The sequence below is a fragment of the Balaenoptera borealis genome, assembly GCF_965194805.1.
Source record: "Balaenoptera borealis genome assembly, chromosome: 13".
Taxonomy (NCBI): Eukaryota; Metazoa; Chordata; class Mammalia; order Artiodactyla; family Balaenopteridae; genus Balaenoptera; species Balaenoptera borealis.
The window spans coordinates 71,849,363-71,871,128 of NC_138870.1; the positions used below are offsets into that span (position 1 = coordinate 71,849,363).

The window sequence follows — 21,766 nt, forward strand, 5'->3', positions numbered from 1 at the left end:
TCATTGCCACCGGCCTAGTTCATTGATCTCATACTGAACTACTGCAATAACTTTTAAAAGTAGAATTTATTGTTGCTCCTTTTCCAATTGTTAAGAAATCAGAAAATAGAAAATTTTTAAACATTGAGAATGTAATGCATGTAATTTTGGTGCTGCTGTGAGCTAGTTAAAGCAGCTGTTCACATCTTATTGTAAATTCTTCTAATTGCTTCTCACTTTTCTTTGAACATGATTCGTAATTGCATTATATTACTTTCTCACAAATACACCAAAATTTATGCATTTAATCCCCACATTTGAATATTTGTTTCATTACTAATTTCTCCTTATTATAGATAACACTGATATGGACATCTGCATATATACATGTTTATGTGAATCTCTGACTATTTCCTAAAGATAAATGCCAAGAGGTGGAAATAGTGAGTTAAATAGCATGAATTACCAAAACTTTAAAAATAATCTTGCCAAATATCCTTCCAAACCTACTTCCAGCAATGTATGAGTATCTGTTTGTCACCCTTCAAAAAAATTAGCATTATCATTTAAAAAATTATCAATTTTATAGCTTGAAATAGTATCTTGTTTTAATTCTTAGCCATTTGAATACTGATAATCATTTTTTAAATGTTTACTGGCCGTTTATAATTCTCCTTGTGAATTACTAATTCATGTCTTTACTCCATTTTCTTTTTTTTCTTTTTTTTAATTGAAGTATAGTTAATTTACAATAATATTTAGTCCATTTTCTTTTTAGAGGCTTTGTCTTTTGCCTACTCATTTCACAATAGTTTTACAATCAGTACATTTGTCTCCAGCATCTCAAAATTATAAATATCTTGTGCTTTAATTCAAAAGAAATATAGCTAGTACACCATTTGCGTATCCAAATGTTGAATGGCTCTCCATTCCCTACAGAGTCAAAACTTTAATGTTCAAGAGTTCTAATTTCTCTGTCTACCTAAGCCTATCGATAAGTATCAACAATGATGTGTCCAACTCCAATGTTCACTGTTACCAGGCGTGTACAGATAACCTTGCCTAATGGCCCGGACCTCTCTTCTCCACCTAAACCCTAAGGATCCTTCTGAATCATATCCTGCATAAACCTTAATCAGTTACTCCAGCTCACGTGAATCTTTCCTTTTCTAGTTTACTCTTCCGTTATTCTACCTATGTGCTCCTGCCAGAAATCTGGAGCCCTTTGCTCATACCTTCCTCTCCTTCATCTCACATATTCAACCCATAGGGACTCTTAATTCTACTTCGTAAATGCAATTTAAATTCCCTTATTTATCTCTACTAACACTGTCACTATTCCGACCACGTCTTCATTCTGTACTACATAGACTATGGATAGCCCCCTCCGCTACCTAAAATTCATTCTCCCTTAGTAGTCATAATGACATTTTAAAAGGCAAATTTGATCACAGTACTTACTCCCCTGCTTAAAGCTCTGTCAATAGATTTTACTGCACTTAGGCTAGAATCCAAAATCTTTTATGTGGCCGACAACATCCTGTGAAATCTGGCCACTCTTCATCATCATCTTTCACTCCTCCCCTCACCCTCACCCCCACCCTTATTCTCCTCAAATGCCCTAAACTTCTTAGTCAGTACTTTCCCCTACCCCTCTTCCTCTGATTTACTCTCTTCTCTTCTCTGCACACACGACTTACTCCTCCTGCAGTTGCCAACTTACATGTAACTTTCTCACGGTACACATCTCAACTCTCCAGACTAGGCTTCTTTATTGCTGAGGCTCACAACATATGGCACTTATCATTGCCTAATTCTTGCACTTATTTGTTTAATATTTGTTCCCTTTCGCAAGGGTAAGGACCATGTCTATATGTTCCAGCGTTGTATCCCAAGCGTCAAGCAGAATGCCTTGCAAAAACAAGAGACTCAATACTGTTTTGTGGCCTGGAAAAAACATGAAAGCCTGCTTTATCCTATGCATAGAGTACTTACTTGTTGTTCTCCAAATTGTTCTCGTGGTTAATTTTTTTCCCCTAAGCATATTTTATCTTTTTTCAAGTCAAAGACCATGCTCTATGCTTCTCTATAATATTCGCATAGCAAAGAACAGTTCTGCACAACAGCAGATATTAAATATACACCAGTTGAGATAAATGTGCAGCTGAATAGTTACAACACTGACCTTTTGAAAAGAAATTGAGGAACAGATGGTCAAAACAAAATTTGGTATTGAGAGAAAACAGAAGAGGGGGATAAAACATCTCTACTGAGGGTTGATTAATAATCAAATTATTAAATTGAGGATGTTTTTAGCTCTCCAGTTGTGCTATGCTTATTTTGCTCTTCACTGACATGAGGAAATCTGTTAATACATAAAAATTAAATTTTCTTGAATGCAATTCAAACAAGAGGTTGAATTCATTTGAAAAATTGCCTTTTTCTTATGCATAATAATAAGTATTAGAAGCTGTTTTTTATTATCCCATCAACTGATCCTTTTAAGGATCAATTCAATCAAGTAAAGAGGCATTAAGGAGAGGGTGATAAGGTCAAAGAAATAATAACATGGTATTGCATGTTTGAAAGTTGCTAAGAGAGTAAATCTTGAAAGTTTTCTTGACAAAAAGAAATTGGTAACTCTGTGTGGTGATGGATGGTAACTAGACTTATTGTTTCACAGTGTTTCACAGTGTATATGAATATTGAATCATTATGTTGTATAACTAAACAAATATAATGCTATATGTCAATTATATCTCAATTAAAAAATCAAATTTAAAAACAAAAATATAGTTAAGTCTGAATTATTTAGTGGCAACTTAACCCAGTTAGGACACAGGGCAGATCCAGTACCTTCTTATTGCCATGATTAAGCACAGGTAGCAGCCAATGAATGTTGTTGGACAACACTCCACAACCCAGACTGGAGAGTAAAACCTAGCTTTGAGATTCAAGTGGAGATGAGACTAATGAGAGACATCCTAAGATGTGGAGCCCAGAGCTTAAGCTTCATCTAGAGCAGAAATGCCAGGGGCTAGCCTCCTCTCCTCAGATCCTGACTGGGGCCTACGTCAGCATCAGTTAACCACAGCCAAATTATTCAATGTCTCTGAGGGTGTGCTTTTCCCAGGGTCTATTGTGTCTCAGATCGGAATTCATCCTTTCTTCTTTCCCTCCACATCTATGCATGAGCAAAAGTTGTCTTTTTTTTTTTTTTTAATATATGGATACAGTGCAAATTCTTCTTTTGAAACAGTGTAGTCATATGTACCCCTGGTCCTAGGTGCTGAGTTCCTTGGTGGGTTTCAAAATGCAAATTTGAGTTTAGGGTCAAGGGAACCAATTTGCTCTTCAGGATGGAAAAAGAATCACACATTCTAGGAGGGAACTTTAGGGATAAGAAATAAAGGCCAAGCTAGGACTCCGGAGGGAAGAGAGTGCAGCTACGGGGAGCGGCATGGAAAATTGCCACCTGTTCCAACAATGACTCCTTCTCCCAAATCTCCAGTTGAGTGCACTGAAGCCCATAAAATATGTAGTCCAAGTGGACTGTTTGTGCAAACTATTGAAGGGGCTAAGACTCATGTCTAAGTTAACCTGAGAAGGGAAGGCAAAAGAGACAGTGTCCCTGGTAGAAGCAAGACTCTCTAAAGAGTGATTCCCGAAGAATAGAGTGTTGTAAGATCTTCGAAGTTCCACAGTTTACACTAAGCTTAGGTGGCTGCACAGGGACCATGTATCTAAAACTAACATCCCCAACTAAAATCTATGTTTCATCTCCTCTGAGAGAAAGCAAGAGCATTTCTTAAGGAAAATAATGAAATTGTAGGTGAATTAGTTAAAATAACAAAGGGGCTATGTAAGAGGAGCAAAATAGAATCATCTAAATTATTTTTAAGGGAAAATTTTCTATAAAGTAAGTCAGTGCTTCATTGAAAAATTATGCAAATTACAGAAATATGAATTATAATCCTATTTCTTCAAAGCTGTTTCACAATCTTGTTCAATCTATCTTATTTATAAATGTGACTGATAATATTTGCAGCATGTGACAGGGCTGGATGATCTCCTAAGACCATTATATCTCTCAGAAATATGATTCTCTGAATAACTGAATTGGATATTTAAATATATAATTTGTTCCCATTATTTGCCATTCAATTAGCTAAAACAAGCACATACAGATTAGTAAAATGAATGTCACTAAATAGTTCAATTTTCCTAATTTTAGTTAAGGACTCATAGAAAATGATATATGGGTAGGCAAGGTAAAATAAAAACATGGACTCTAAGAGAGTTCTAAACAATATTATTATTCCCCATAAATCGATAATTGAGAAAATTATTCTATCTTTATTTTACATGCCTTTATTTGTTACATTTTGAGATACCTCCTTCAACTATATATAAAAATAAATATATGTGAACATTTATCTGTTAGATAATATTTCAAATTACGCTATTAGGCAATACTTTAATTTCAAAACTTAAATGATGTGTTAATTTGTGGCTTTTGTTTGTTTTTTCATTTTCATCTGATTCCATTTTTTTCCGAATGGATACTACCTCTGGTAAAGTCCTAAAACAATAAACCAGCACCTAACAACAACACATATGTATGTGAAAATGTATCATTTAAAAGTATATTTACAAGTGAATGTTCCAAACCCCTGTGTTATTGTTTTTTGTTGTTTTACATATGAGGAAACTGAGACTCAGAGAGGTTAAACAAACTCCAATGTCGTATTAGACTTGCAGTCAGTGGGAAAGGAGAAATTCAAATATGGATTTCTGATTTAAATCCATGTTTTTTTGACTTCACAAAAAAATGGAGAACACAAACATAATACAGGAAGAGATAAATGGTACCCTCAAGCCAAAATCATTTTTGTGTCCCCAAATATTTAGAGGTTTCAGATGATTCTGTTTTTTAGTAATATTATTAATTCATATCTGCAATAGTGATGTAAAAATTGGGTAATATCTCAGTGAGTTAGATTAGGCGATGTGCTTCATTCTCTCTTTAATTAGCTGAATAATTGCTTCAGCTTTTCAATTCTCTTTGTCCATAGAGGCTTAACTTGAGACTCAACTTTGCATGAAAATCACATTCAAATTTTTCCAAGATAATCTGTTCAATTTTGTTCACCTAAATGATTGACAGCTGTTCAGAAAGAACAAAATCCAGACAAAGTCAAGCAAAAACTCTGATCCCTGAAAGAAGTTTTTCACTCTGTCAAAAAAACCCCACAGATTTATAATTTAATAATATTTATATCATTTTATATATGTATGTATTTATATAATAAATGTCATCTACTTATGTATATTTATATTTTTGCATATATATTTCTGGCTCTCCAGTAGTAAGTATTTTTAAAAGAATGTGGGATCCCTAAGTCTGAAACATTTTATTCAAAGTAAAATCAGGAGAAAGACAGCATGCCCAATACAATGGTCTATGCAGAGATATAGAAATTAGACATTCAAATGTAGTATAAACTTGACCATATCCTTTTTTACACATGATCTTGTATATTACATATTTTATATGTTTCTTATTGTCTTTGAAATGAGGTTTAGCCTAGTCACAAAGGTAATTAATTGCTTTCATAATAACATAAAGCGGAAATCATTTTATTTAACTGGATTCAGCCTAGTATTTTAAAGGTCGTGTGATCACATGGCATGTAAAATCTTAACACTTAGAGGCAACTGCCCTTGAATGGTTTAAGCTGTTTCAAACCATCATGTGTTTGTGTGTGTGTAACATGTGACGTACAATAGCCAGTTTTTTCCATCTGTAGTGTTGCCCTTAGCAACAGAAAACATGTGACAGTGCTTATGTGACTCTGCTGGCCTGCAACAGTGTGTAGAAGGATTTAAGCAAAATGAAACAGACAGAAATATTGATCCAGGCAACTGGAGTTTTCAAGTGTGTTGCAATGATTATGCAGATTGTTAAGGGAAGAAAAGAAAGAAGCAAAGAAAAGCAGAGAAAACTGGAGTGAGAGGCTATGGTAACACAAAGGGGTATGTTTTCCAGAGGTTGTTATGAAGTTGAATTTTAAAATATACATATGTGATCATTCTATTCCTTTGTCCCTGTCACTTATGTTTATATTTAGTAAATAAGGTAAACGCTTTTCTGCAGTGTGATATGAGAAAGGGTAATTCTATAATCACAAACATCTGCTGTATGATATGAAAAAGGGTAATTCTATAATCACAAACACCTTCCTCTGTTACCATCACAATTAAGAATAAGAATGAGAATTTTTTTAATATCACCATGCTCATTTAAAGATAGCTTGTGAAATACATTTTCAGAGGAGATTCTTTTTCTGGAGTCTACAGGACAGTTTAAATTGAATAGAATTATAAGATCACGTATATGGAATAACATGATATAATCATGTCTACTGTAATCCATAAGATTTTTTTACACACAATCTTTTTATTTGAGTTTGGGAAACTTAATAAAACTAGGAGAGTGAAGATCCTGTAGTACCCATTATAAAGTAACCCAATTTACTCACTCTATTAAGAACTCTGGCTATACATATATCTTCAATCAGAAAAAAAAAAATGCAGATGTGACAGCATAAGGACCAGTGTTAGAAGTGTATCATGTAGACAAATATTCTTCTGGGTCATGTAATCCTTCCATGTAAATTGCAATACATTTAATAGTCTATTGTGAAAAGTATGATATTGTGAAGAGAACTATGGCAAAGAGAACAAATCTCAAAAGGGAAAACATCTTCACTTTTACTATTTTACGTTTACTATAGTGAAGAAGAGAAGAAATACATGAATTTTACACTACCAAATAGTTCAATTGATTAGAGAACCAATGAATACTGAGTACTTGTGATATTTAAGTTCCTTTATATGATTTAATTGCAAAAGCAGTATAAAGTACATGGTGTTATACCCATTTTACAGATGAGAAGCTTGAAGCTTTAATAGCTTAAAGGAATCTCCCGAGGCTATTACTTAGGAATTAAGTGTATTTTTGCACCCAAGACTTATACCACACCCTTGCTTGCCACTAAGCCACTTAGACAGAAGAAAGTCTGTGTGCATGTACAATGCATATCATAAGTCTTGTACAATTGCAAAAAGTGAGCAATACCTTTTAACTCTGAACTTCTGAAAAGTCAAACCAATAAAATAAATACATGATAAGTTATAATTCTCTAATTTTTTTGATAGATAATTTTTCTGTACCTCCTCTGTGTCAGACACTGTACTAGGCACTAGAAATACAATGGAGGGAAAACAGACATAGTTTTTGCCTTATATATTAGTTGGGGTTCTCCAGAGTAACAGAACCAATAGGAGAATATATATATATATATATATATATATATATATATATATATATATATATATATATATATATATATATTATATATATATATTCAAACGCTAATCTCTCTGTATACACATATGAATAAATGAGCTTTATTAAAACTGTAGGAGTTCAGAACAGACCTCCCTAAAATATGCTACTTTGGCATTTGGATTATTTTGAGCTAAAGGAAACGGAGACCCTATAGGCTCAAGAGAAATTACTGTCCTTCCCTAACTACTAGAAGAATTTAAACTGGGGCTTTTTCCCAGGAAAAGAGTTTTACCAGAGATAAATTTTATCTAAGTGGCCCCGTCTATATGGCAGGGCAAACATCTAGTTACCAAATATCTGCTCTTCTTCTTATCGTCCTGTGAATGACCCTCCTGTCTTTGGAACCTATCCCATTCCTTAGCTCAGGTTGACATATACAGCTCATTTTACCTTCTGCCTTTGAATTTCCTCATATTTGTGGTGTCTCTGATTCTCTCATGTATGTGGAGTTCTTGCACATATGAAGTAAAATTTGATTTTTTCTACTATTAATCTGTCTCATGTCAATTTAATTCTTAGACCAGCCAGAAGAACCTATAGACGGTTAGAACCTATAGAATCTATAGAACTGTATAGAAGGGTAAAGAAAAATTTTCTTGTTCATGACATAAGGAATTGGCTCATGTAATTATGGAAGTGAAAATGTCCCGTGATCTGCCATCTGCAAGCAGGAGACCCAGAAAGGCCAGTAACATGATGCCAGTTCTAATCTGAAGACCTGAAGACCAGGAGCATTGAGGGCAGAAGACTTATGTCTCAGACAGAGCACAAACACCCTTCCTCTGCCTTTTTGTTCTATTGGCAGATGCTCCCCTACACTGGGGGTGAAGGGTGGGAATTTACTTTGTTCAGTTCACCAATTCAAATGCTAATCTCTTCCAGAAACGCTCTCACAGACACACCCAGAAATAATGTTTAACCAGATATCTGTAACCAGTGGCCCAATAAAGCTGACGAATTAAATTAACCATCACACCTTATGTGTTCTTGCCTTGCCTCTGTAATCATAACTTCATAGAATTACAATGTGCTGCTTTCTTAGTCCGCATTGAAATGGCAAAATAAAACATTAATCAAGTGTTACGTTTATTTTCTGCATCCCCAATAAGAGTACCACGGCTATAATTTATCCCCTAGAACAGTGACCTACTTCACAATTATGTTTCAATGAATGATTAAAGTCATCACACCTAAATATATAATTTATGTATTTATTTATTTATTTACTCTAGTTGTGGCGCATGGGCTCTCTTGTTGTGGCACGTGGCCTCTAGAGACCAGGCTCAGTAGTTGTGGCACACAGCTTAGTTGCCCCGTGGCATGTGGGATCTTAGTTCCCCAACTAGGGATTGAACCCGCATCCCCTGCATTGGAAGGCGGATTCTTAACCACTGGACCACCAGGGAAGTCCCTATAATTTATGTATTTAGTTTATAATCTATATAAACTATGGAAGGAGGTATTTGGTTTTATAAAGTAGGAGGGAAAGGTGGGTCATCAGATAGCCTTAGGAATGAGAGAGACTGGAAATAGCACATGAGAAAGTTTGGCTACAAATGGGAAGAACGATGAGGTAAGACAGTAGCTAGAAGATAAAGTAGAAAAAAGGCAAGAGTTTTAATATTTTTAACTTTTGTCGAGTAGGAAGAAATTCTCCTCTACCCTTCTAGGTTCTCTGGCTGGTCTAAGAATTAGATTGACATGAGACAGATTGACAGGAAAAAAAAATCACACAAAAGTGAAACGGAGTTCCAAGCATGACCCTGGGAACCTTCCCAGGTACAAAAGACCCTTCGTGTTCCCTGTTTCTTGTTTGTAGGAAAAAGACTTTAGTTTCCTAGACCTTCCCCAAGTTCCAAAGAGCAGCACAAGCAATTACTAATTAGGGAAGTGAGGGAATGCAGAAACAAAGGAAAAGCAGTTAAGCAAGAAAAGCAATGGCAATAGCTCTGCATAAAACAGAGTCCTAGTTCCTCCTCAAAGGATATACATAACAATTGGGCACGTAGCTTTGAGTGGTTCTGGAGGAACTAAGACCCCTCACCCAGGTGGAGGATGGTTGGAACCAGAAGGCTGATGATTAAGATTCCCAAAACATCACCCTGTTACCTCACCACCAACCGATCGGAAGAAAGTCATGCACCCTGCAGCCCTCACTACAAACGTTGCCTTTAAAAACCCTGAAAGCCATCAGAAAGTTCAGGTCTTCTGAGCATGAGCTATCTGTTCTCCTTTCTTGGTGCCTGCAATAAATACTGTGTTTTCCTTTACAGCAACCCAGTGTCAGTAAATTGGCTTTGCTGCACAGTGAGTGAATGGACTCAAGTTCCCTTTGGTAACAAAAATTTAATTACATGGATATACATGGGAGAGACCCAGGACAACTGAGCAGCTCACCAAAGTAGCAGAAATCCTCACTTTAAATACCATCTTCAGCTAAAGAAAAAAGGGGATTTGGGGGGTAGTGGTTAGGGACTTCAAAGTGGAGGAAAGCAATTCACATGAAAATGGAAAAGCACTTGTATGATAAACAAGTGTTTGCTGGGCCACACAGAAACGATGGGACATAGAAAGAAATTTTAACAAGCAGATATTGCTAGGTTCCTCTCTGCCCATCTAGTTCATACTATAGTTATCTTTGGTGATAGTTTACTTTCTGGAATAGGTCCTCTATTTACAATCTTCTAGGCAGTTAGGAGGAAGGTTAAAGTCTCTTCCTGACTCTTTTGGCCCTTGATGGCTTTTAGCTCGAAATAATCTGCATGCCAGATGCATTTTGGAGTGGCAAATTTTGTTCCCCTACACTTTGCTTTGTTTTGTTTTTTCAAGATAGAAGAAACTTGAATAGACCTAGGTGTTGGTGAGAAGTGTGGCAGACTGCTAATTGGCTCCTAAAGTTTCTTCTCTTTTCCCACAGAAATAGAGTTTTAGCTGAGCACATAGCCACTCAGTTGGAGACTACATTTCTCAACTTCCCTTGTAGCTAAGGGAAGTTAGACTGACTATGACTGAGTAAGCTGTAACCAGTGGTATGTGAATGGAAGTGATCTTTGCAACTTCTGTAAGTCTCAAAGTGGAATTTTGTGCCCTCCACTTGTGCCCTCCTCTTCTTCCAAAAGGCTGGAATGTGGAAGTTTTGATGACTTAATTCAACCTCATGGAAGAGCAACAATATGAAGGGAAATTGGTTCTCTGAAGGAATTAGAAACATCTGCAACTCGTCTCCAGACAAAATAGCTAAGAGAGAAATAGCATTTATCTCATTATGCCTTTTTATTTTGAAGTCTCTTTTTCCTAATGGCTTACCCTATACTTAACTAATATAGGGAGGATCCAGTGAGAGGGAGAAGTTAGAAACCATAGTAAAATGAAATAGGTAAGATTCATTATAAGCTGTAAGAATTAAGAATTAAGAATGAAACTGTATATTACATATGAGTATGAGTACACATGTGCGTATATAATAATATATAAAATCAACCAAAAAAAATAATTCAGGAGGCTGCAAGGGTAAAGATCTTTAAGAGTAAAGCTCTTTTAAGTATATATTGTAGATCTGGCACAGTATGAGGTGCTTTTGAATCTGCACCTCTGATGGGACTTGAGCCCACAATCTTCCAACTGAAACTGCACAACTTGTCTCAGAATTTAATGAAGCTCAGGTTCTTTATGTCTCCTCGCAGAAGGAGTTCAGCAAGAGGCAAAGTGATAACTAAGAAGTAGATTTATTAGTATAGGACATTTGTGAAGGATACAGGCTGGCAGGCAAGAGGGCTCTGCCCTGAGAACTAAGTGGGCTACATTTTTTATAATCAAAGGAAAAGTGGGGAGGGAGAGAAGACCACCTTCTTCCTCATCTTCGAGTAGACGGCAGGCTTACATCATTAGCTCCTCCTTCACGTTGGATGGGAAAGTTTTTGACCCTATACGGTCAAACCAGGACTGTTATTCAAATCAGCAGAAGGGTGGTAACATTTACTAAAATATGTTAAATCATCTCAGGTTTCAGTATAATGAGTGTCTTCTACTTTGGAATGTCACCTTTCCCTTATATTCCTGTCCTTGGTATGTGTAGAGGTGCATGTCCTAAGGATCATTATCTTGCTGACCTCCACGAGCAGGATGCAAGCCTCATTTTTTCACTTAATGGCCTGGGGCACATCTCGTCTTTTATTTATGGCTTTATTATTAGGCGAGCCTGCCGGCATTTCCTTACTTTCTGATAGCTTTCCTGAGTGATCATTAACTTATGGTGGTCTCCCAAAGTTCCCTAAAGTTCCCTCTCTATCTGTAATCCCATAGTGGGATTTCTAAAACTACCTGTGTAACTATTCCACTCTATCCTTATCATTTTTACATAATGTTATCTCATTTAATATTGCTTTAACGACCCTAAGAGTAGGTATTACTAAATTAGGTTTTTAGAAGCAGAGAGACAAAAAGGCCTTTTTTTGTCCATGTCTCACAACTATTAAGTGGCTTATTTGGGGTCCGAAGATAAAGTGTCTAATTCCTAATTCCTTGCACATTTTATTATAATTGAATTCTTATTTGAATACTAATTCAAATATCTATCTACTTAAATATCTATCCAACTCAAATGTCTAATATACTACCAAGAAGTAGTTTAAAGGAATATATTAATGGAATACTAGCATATAAAGGATTACTTGTGCTATTTCATGCCTGTGATTAAGGGGAATTCTAATTAAATATGATTCTGCCTCAAGTCCAAGTCCTAAATCTAATTGCCTTTGTTTGCTTGACAGGTTGTTCTATCCAATCAGCCTCTACTTTGTTTTTAAAAAAAAAAGTCATAATCAGAGGCTCCTCCTTTTACAAACTTCTTCAACTTGCAAACTTTCATAGATTTGAACATACTTTTCAGAACAAAATTATTTTCACCTCTGCCTGTCCCCAATAAATGGCACTAACATTTACTAGTACAGTATTGCTATGGCATTATAAGCATATAAAATTTAGATATATATTTATATATAAGCATATAAAGTTTAGATGTAGCCTTTCATAATTTACCTTGTTCATAAGAAGAAGAGCTTTTGACTTTGTTATAAAGCAGAAGCTAACACACTATTGTAAGGCAATTATACTTCAATAAAGATGTTTAAAAAAAAAAAAAAAGAAGAAGAGCTTTTGTACACTTTATAGTTTGTTCCCGTGTTTCTCAAATCTTACTCAACAAAAAGTCCCATGACCAATGGCTGGTTGGATGCAATCCTCAGAGTGTAGAAGAAGCAGAGCTTACTCTGTAGCCAGATTGCTTGTTTAAATCCCAGATCTTTTTATTTCCTAAATTCAGGTCGTTTTGCAAGTTACTTCGTGGCTCTCTGTGTTAGTTTTCTCATCTGTGGTTAGGGTACCCACCAGAAAAGTTTGTTGTGAAGGTTAAAGGAGATAATTTATGTAATTATAGTTGAAGAATATTCAAGATATAGATTGGTAAAAATATCCTAAACTTGGGAATGTAAATTGATACAGCCACTATGGAGAACAGTATGGAGGTTCCTTAAAAAACTACAAATAGAACTACCATACGACCCAGCAATCCCACTACTGGGCATATACCCTGAGAAAACCATAGTTCAAAAAGAGTCATGTACCAAAATGTTCATTGCAGCTCTATTTACAATCGCCAGGACATGGAAGCAACCTAAATGTCCATCAACAGATGAATGGATAAAGAAGATGTGGCACATATATACAATGGAATATTACTCAGCCATAAAAAGAAATGAAATGGAGGTATTTGTAATGAGGTGGATGGAGTTAGAGTCTGTCATACAGAGTGAAGTAAGTCAGAAAGAGAAAAACAAATACAGTATGCTAACACATATATACGGAATCTAAGGAAAAAAAAAAAAAGAAGGCCATGAAGAACCTAGTGGCAAGACGGGAATAAAGACACAGACCTACTAGAGAATGGACTTGAGGATATGGGGAGGGAGTGGGGTGAGATGTGACAGGGTAAGAGAGTGTCATGGACATATATACACTACCAAACGTAAAATAGATAGCTAGTGGGAAGCAGCCACATAGCACAGGGAGATCAGCTCGGTGCTTTGTGACTACCTAGAGGGGTGGGATGGGGAGGGTGGGAGGGAGGGAGATGCAAGAGGGAAGAGATATGGGAACATATTGTATGTGTATAACTGATTCACTTTGTTATAAAGCAGAAGCTAACACACCATTGTAAGGCAATTATACTTCAATAAAGATGTTTAAAAAAAAAAAAAAATCCTAAACTTTTTGAACCTCTTTCACACACAGTCATTATTCAATCTAGACATTTGTTTTTTCCTTAAGAACAAGTATTAACTCACGCTACCCAGTTATTAACAAAATTTTCAAATTAGGAAGCACTGTTAAAAACACCTTTGTAAATATGAAATACACTCCTAAAATCCTAGGAACAGATTTTAAAATTTGTAGAAAGTTGAAAGCTCACATATAAAATGATATTTCTATACTAAACTTCAGCACTATAGTTATCTTTGTCATAGCTTAAACATTTAAAATAATAATTCTAAAAACTGTAAATATACATACACATATGCTCATAAACACATACACACAGAATGTGTGTGAAACTGGAATTTTAGTTCTGTTCTCATTTATGTCCATTGATATTACTCATTGCTGTTGTAGGTTGAAACGGACAGTGCTTACACGTGCAACTTCATCATTTCAATGCCTCCCAGCAAACCTTAACACACCAAATTTGGGGGTTAGTTGCGGCTGATGGTTAGAATAAAGACTGAACTCTGTAATAAGAGACTAGAAACCAGAGTATCTTTAAAAAGTTCTTTATTTCTCTTTTAATTGGTAATCTGTGTCTCTGTTCCAGGGCTGGTATGCCATCTCTACTGTGTTAGAGATGAAGGTACTTTCTATCTGTTGCTCTTCCACTCCACAAAGATTGCCCTTATCCACAGAGCAAAAGGTAGTTCACCCTTTCATCCACGTTTCATTCCTGGAAAGGGGAAATGAGAGAGAGGGAGGGCATGAACTTTTCAGTTTTACAGGCATTGCGTGGTTGTTGGAAACATCACTTCCATTCATCTTCATCGACCAGAAACTAGTTACATCACCACCTTAGCGGCAAGAGACGTGAGGAAATTTAATCTTAGCTAGGTGGACATGAGTCCAGCTAAGACTTATATATTAGAAGTGGAGAGAAGGAATTAGAGGAACCAACGTTGGTGTCTACAACAGTTTGCCAAAGCCCAATCCATGTGAATCCAAAGGTTCTAAATTCACTGACCATCTGTTTGCCAACTTCTTTACTTCTTCTGAAAACTGTGGGTTCACACACAGAATGATGAATTATGACTCTGAGGAAAAAAATATTTGGAGTTTATTCTTTCACATAGCTTTTAATGCCATATACTGCATTTTCATTGTAAAGGGAAAATAAAGCATAAATAAAGCTAGTTTGGGGGTTCAGTGTGGGAAGTTCCCTGGGTAGGGACAGCAAGATGTTACTGTGGGCTTAAGGAAGAGGAAGTAAGAAATAATTCTCAATATCTTTTCAGTATTGATAACAATCCACAAAGGATGTGTTGTGTATGACATCTTGCTCTCTTTCCTCTACTGAGAGCAACATCAAGTGAAACAGAGAAAAAAATAAAATAGATAATAAGATGCAAAAAATATGGACAGATAAAAGTATAGTAGATAACTTGTGATTTTTTTTTCTGTTGAGGAGAATGCAAGCCACTTTTTCTTTCTGTTTAAAAAAAAAAAAGACTGTGGTGCTTTTGAAAAGCATGTGACTTTTGAGCTTTTGCACAGCAAAGGAAACTATAAACAAAACAAAAAGACAACCCTCAGAATGGGAGAAAATATTTGCAAACGAATCAACGGACAAAGGATTAATCTCCAAAATATACAAGCAGCTCAATATTAAAAAAAAAAACACAACCCAATGAAAAAATGGGCAGAAGACCTAAATAGACATCTCTCCAAAGAGAACATACAGATGGCTAAGAGGCACATGAAAAGCTGCTCAACATCACTAATTATTAGAGAAATGTAAATCAAAACTACAATGAGGTATCACCTCACACCAGTTAGAATGGGCATCATCAGACAATCTACAAACAACAAATGCTGGAGAGTGTGTGGAGAAAAGGGAACCCTATTACACTGTTGGTGGGAATGTAAATGATACAGCCACTATGGAGAACAGTATGCAGGTTCCTTAAAAAACTAAAAATAGAATTACCTCACTACTGGGCATATACCCAGAGAAAACCATAATTCAAAAAGACACATGCACCCCAATGTTCATTGCAGCACTATTTACAATAGCCAGGTCATGGAAGCAACCTAAATGCCATCAACAGATGAATGGATAAAGAAGTTGTGGTACACATATACAAAGGAATATTACTCAGCCATTAAAAAGAATGAAATTGGGTCATTTGCAGAGACATGAATGGACCTAGAGACTGTCATACAGAGTGAAGTAAGTCAGAAGGAGAAAAACAAATATTGTATATTAACACATATATGTGGAATCTAGAAAAATGGTGCAGATGAAACGGTTTGCAAGGCAGAAATAGAGGCACAGATGTAGAGAAAAAATGCATGGACACCAAGGGGGGAAAGTGGAGGAGGTATGGTGGGATGAACTGGGAGACTGGGATTGACATATATATACTAATATGTATAAAATAGATAACTAATAAGAACCTGCTGTATAAAAATAAATAAAATAAATTTAAAAAAATGAAAAGCGTGTGACTTTTGATTAATAGAATTTATAACATCAATCCAGACCCTGAAGCTCTAATATTTGATAGAATAAAACAAAATAAGGTTAATCTTTTTAAAGTTTAGTACCTTTTTTTGAAAAAAAAAGTGTTTGTCTAGGACTTAGATGTTACAAATAATTGTATAGTGGATTTTAATTTTAATTTCTATTTTTAAATTTTAGTTTCTTAATAAAACTTTGATTCAAAAAACATTTAGTGCCTGACAGCCTCTGCAGTCAGTCTAAGCTCTGGCTGCACTATCTAAAGAATAAGCACCTGTGTGGCTGCTCCAAAATGCACCTGTCTCCTGGGTTCTGAAGAAGTAACAGCGCATGCTGTGGAGGCAATGGGCTTCCTCCTCCATGTAAAACATGTGGGCACAGGGAAGAGCAGAACTAGTAATCAAAATAAAAAACACAACCAGTGAGAAAAATAAGAGATAAGATACAGCTCAAGAAGGAATTAGTGAGTTGGAATGTCAGATTGAAGAATTATTTCAGAAGGCATCAAGAAACAATAATCTAATAGTTCAAAAAATAATTTTAAAAAACTAAAAGACATATAGGATAGAAATAGAAGTGCTTGGGGTTTAGTATGGATAAATTATTTAACTCATAAGCAGGTAAACCAACCACATCTAAACGTATCTCAGAGTACACTTAAACTCGTGTGAAATTATAAAGCTGTATTTCCTTATGGGGAAAAAAAAAAGGACAGGAAAAGAAGACAATTTCTAAGGTTAGTGATAAACATAAAGTGAAAATCAAGAGATCAAAGAAACTGATGCTTTTTTAGCCAGAAAATATGTTTAAAGAATGGCATATCAAATGTCACTTCATTTGGACAAGATTCATGACACTGTTTCAGAGAGGGTTTCTTTTCTGGCAAAAGATAGTCATCACACAAGAGATAGAACTTTAGTGAAATTTAAAATGTGGTTAACTTTCCACGTGAGGCTATGATTAAATTTAAAAGAAATTCAAGAGTTTCTACAAATAATTTCATGAGGCAATAGGATGCTGAAGTCACTTGTACTGCCACTGAAATTCACTGTAAGTTGGTTTGGAAATTATATTTGCTTCTGAATAGACAATCGGAGCCATGAAGAGGTGGCCACAGCTGACGTGTTGCCATGGTAGCATTTCCTCCCCAGCTGAGGAAGCTATACAGAAGAAAGGATATAGGTCAGAAAGTGTTTACACTAACAAAACAACTGCATATTAAAATCAAATGCTTTTGTAAACATCATATGCCAAAAGAGAATTGTGAATCTTAGTTTCAGGCTATTAAAAACAGACTGATTCATCTTTGGGATGATGTAGTAAGCTGCGAGCACAGTGAGACAAGGGACATTCAAGGTCAAGAATACTCTCTTCCCTGCATATTGGCAGTTGAATTTTAAAAAATGGGGTCATGATAAAACTTTTTCCTATGGGTTTCTTCTGAGTTCCTTGAAATAGAGATATATTCAACTGAAGAATTCTCCCAGAAAGCAATTCATCTCACAATGAATTACCCCAGGGTAAGAAAGATAAACTCTATACTCAATAAATATCTGTGGGTTATTAATTCTGTACCCTTATTAATGGCCAAAATTTCTGAAATGTAATTTAAGTCAGATATAATTAAAGAGAAGGAGAAAATAAGGGTGAGAAATGAAGAAAGAGATTGAGTAAAATTAGTCAATAGCCCAGAAGTAGAAAGAGTGAAAGAAAGAAATAACAAAAGTAGAAAAGAAGAAAAGATGGAAGGAAAAAAGAAAAAGGAAGGAAGGAAGGAAGGAGGGAAGAGAGGAAATACCTCAGGGAGTATCATAGTCTCCCTGAAGAATGATGAAGGTGGCATTTGCAAGGCAGTGGCTGAAATGAAAATTTGTAGTTTGCCTTCACCGCATCCATCAGTCCCCAAGCCATCAGACAATCCTAACTTTTCTCATCTGGGGAATTCACACTTTGCATTTTTATTAACTTTGGTTTGGATGGGGTTAACTGGATGCCCAGTTCTAAGGGTAGTATATGATAGGCTTAAGCAAATAGTATATCTCATTATTCACTGAACAAAGTGATTAATTCAGATAGGCAGATGATCCAATCTGAGTCAGTACTTACATGTTTTTTGGAGTTTCTAAAAAAGAAAAACTCTTTCAATCTTCTCCTGGAGTGGCAGTATGAAGATTTGAGGTCTCTCTGCAGCCATGTTGGGATCACTAGGAAAAAGCTTGAAGCTAGTAGAAGCCATCAATTGAAGCTGGGGATAGAGATATCACAGGGAAAGGTGAACCAAGGCATGGATTGAGTGACATTTCAGCCTTGAAGCAAACTGTACTGGAAGACAGAGCTGCTTGTATAGGCATGGGCTGTTGTTTAGTTGCAGGGACAATTACATTCTTGATTTTGCCTAAACCAGTTTGAGTTGGGTTTTCCATTTCTTGATTTGAGAAAGAATTCTGATAAAATTCCCCTTACTTCCCAAATTCTCCCCCTCTTTTGAGCCAAAGGAAGATAACTGAAGTAACTGAGCACAAAATAGTAGTTGTATCCTTGGGTTCAGAATCCATGAAAATCCCTGGAACATCCATTTGTGACTCCCTATGTGTAAGGCACTAGAAAGGATATGACTATAACAAGACAAAGTCTGTGACATTAAATGCACAGAAATGAGCAGGAGACTAGAATAGGTAACAAATACTTAGCAATGAGGTAGATATTTTATTTTCACCATTTACAAACAAGAAAATTGAGGTACTGAATCTAAGAAACTGCCTCAAGAGGTGACAGAAGTGATGTAGGATGGAGCTGTGAAATAAGGCACTTTGATTTTCATGAACTGTGGACCAAAAAAATAGTAGCAAATATTATATGCTGTCTGTATTAAATTGATATACAAAATATACCATCTGTTTATTGTTATATCTATTAGTAATAAAAACCGTGTAACTGTTGTTACCGTTAAGAATTTGATTAGCTTTTGTCTCTGTTTCCTAAGAGGGAAACTAAATCCCTTGGGTTTCCTTAGTGATAGGAGCTTTTTGTTACTTATAGTGGGCCCTGATAGTTTATACTAGTAAGGTGACTCATGGTGGGCCCCTAATGATCTTACAATTAAAGATAATTTAGGATGATGTAGGCCACTGCAGAAAGATAAATTGTGTGATTAAAGGGTTGGAGCTTTGAGCCACAAGATATCAGCCAAAGTTCTGACCTCCAGGGAGGGGAGGGAGGTTAGAGATTGAGTTCAATCATATGGTCAATGATTTAATCAGTTGTGCCTATGTAATGAAATTGCAGTGAAAATTCTGGGCATGGAAAATCAGTGAAGCTTCTTGGTTGGTGAATACACTGATGTGATGGGAGGGTGAGGTGGCCCCGATTCCACAGGGAAAGGACGTAGAAGCTCGCTGTTCCTTCCCAGAACATGAATTCCCTTCTGCACCTCATTTTGTAATAGGGACAGAGTACTTTCAAGATATTTTGCTTGCTGTCAAAATCAGCTGAGGTAAGTTGGTGGGAAGGAGCTGCTGAGGCTCAAGTGATTATGTGACTCCAGAGTCTATACGAAGTGGATCCAGAGTTCAACTTCAGGTTATTTAATTCTTAACTCTGTTTTTTCTGTCATAACATACTGGTCTAAGGATTAATGTGAGCTTTTGCCAAATCAATAAACAGGGAACACGTATTTGCATATTCATTATTTATTATCATTTTTATGGTTCCTGAAAGAGTACTTCCTCACTTCTCCATAATACTCTGCAAACAATCTTATTTCCCATGAGAAAGGGAACTTAGAAGAAAACCACTAGCATTGCCAGGAAACACAGAGTGCTGATTTAATGTCACTGATCATGATTTTATAGTGTTCTGCGCAGGAGTAATATTCAGTATTTTCTCCAGCAAACTTCAGCTACACCAGAGCCAGCATAGAGTTGGCTGCTAAGATTAAGGGAGAGATAAGGGTGATTGTAAAGAAGTTACTTATGAATCATGAATCTTATTAAGTAAAAAAAGAGGGGAAGACAGGTGGTAGGTGTGAATAATGAGGCTGTGGAGGGGGTCAATAGACAAAAGTACTACAAAGGTAAAAGAACTGTTTTCATGGGGCACTTACGAGGGCAGAGTGGCAGGAACTGAAGGCAGAGGCAAAGATATTTTTCTGGTTTCATGTTAAGTCTTCTGAGTCCAGAAGGCCAAGAAGCTCAACCACCCTAGTTGGTTGGATTTAAAAGAAAAGATTTATAGCTCAAACAAGGAGAGACTCAGAAGTAAACACTAAAACTCAGTATAGTTTCAAATCCTAGAGATTGAAACACAAACTTTTTAATTCTGTGACTGTTTTGTTCACAACTGATTTTGAAGTTATTGGTAGTGTTAGAAAATTTTCATGTGAAAGGCCAGTGGAGTCACATGGCACACACCTGATCCATCAGAAGTTCAGTGTCCGGGAGATTGGTTCAAGACGGTGGAATAGAAGGATGTGCTCTCCCTCTTGCAATAACACCGGAATCACAACTAACTGCTGAACAATCATCGATAGGAAGACAATGGAACTCACCAAAAAAGATATCCCACATCCAAAGACAAAGGAGAAGCCAGAGTGAGAATGTAGGAGGGGAGCAACCACAATAAAATCAAATCCCATAACTGCTGGGTGGGTGACTCACAAACTGGAGAACACATACCACAGAAGTCCACCCAATGGAGTGAAGGTTCGGAGCCTCACATCAGGCTTCCCAACCTAGGGGTCCGGCAATGGGAGGAAGAATTCCTAGAGAATCAGACTTTGAAGGCTAGCAGGATTTGACTGCAGGACTTTGACAGGACTGGGGGAAACAGAGACTCCACTCTTGGAGGGCACACACAACGTAGTGTGTGCATCGGGACCCAGGGGAAGGAGCAGTAACCCCATAGGAGACTGACCCAGACCTACCTGCTAGTGTTGGAGGGTCTCCTGCAGAGGCAGGGGGTGGCTATGGACAAGGACACTGGCAGCAGAAGTTCTGGGAAGTACTCCTTGGTGTGAGCCCACCCAGAGTCCACCATTAGCCCCACCAAAGAGCCAACGTAGACCCAGTGTTGGGTTGCCTCAGGCCAAACAACCAACAGGGAGGGAACCCAGCCCCAACCACCAGCAGTCAAGCAGATTAAAATTTTACTGACCTCTGCCCACCAGAGCAACAGCCAGCTCTACCCACCACCAGTCCCTCCCATTAGGAAACTTGCACAAGCCTCTTAGATAGCCTCATTCACCAGAGGGCAGATAGCAGAAGCAAGAAGAACTACAATCCTGCAGCCTGTGGAACAAAAACCACATTCACAGAAGGATAGACAAGATGAAAAGGCAGAGGGCTATGTACCAGATGAAGGAACAAGATAAAACTCCAGAAAACCAACTGAATGAAGTGGAGATAGGCAACCTTCCAGAAAAAGAATTCAGAAAAATGATAGTGGAGATGATCCAGGACCTCGGAAAAAGAATGGAGGCAAAGATTGAGAAGATGCAAGAAATGTTTAAGAAAGACCTAGAATTAAAGAACAAACAGAGATGAACAATACAAGACCTGAAATGAAAACTACACTAGAAGGAATCAATAGCAGAATAA

At 36.6% G+C, this 21,766-nt stretch overlaps 1 protein-coding gene and 1 long non-coding RNA gene across 4 annotated transcripts in view; one reads left to right on the forward strand and one right to left on the reverse strand.

The window, feature by feature from the left end:
- The window catches only part of LRRIQ1 (leucine rich repeats and IQ motif containing 1), a 304,399-nt gene that overhangs the window by 44,475 nt on the left and 238,158 nt on the right, over nt 1-21,766 (forward strand). The window lies entirely within an intron of this gene.
- LOC309609857 lies at nt 14,202-21,732 on the reverse strand. Its single transcript, XR_014233626.1, has 2 exons — nt 18,279-21,732; nt 14,202-14,384 (listed from the first exon to the last, which is right to left on the reverse strand). It is a non-coding gene; the product is annotated as an uncharacterized lncRNA (long non-coding RNA).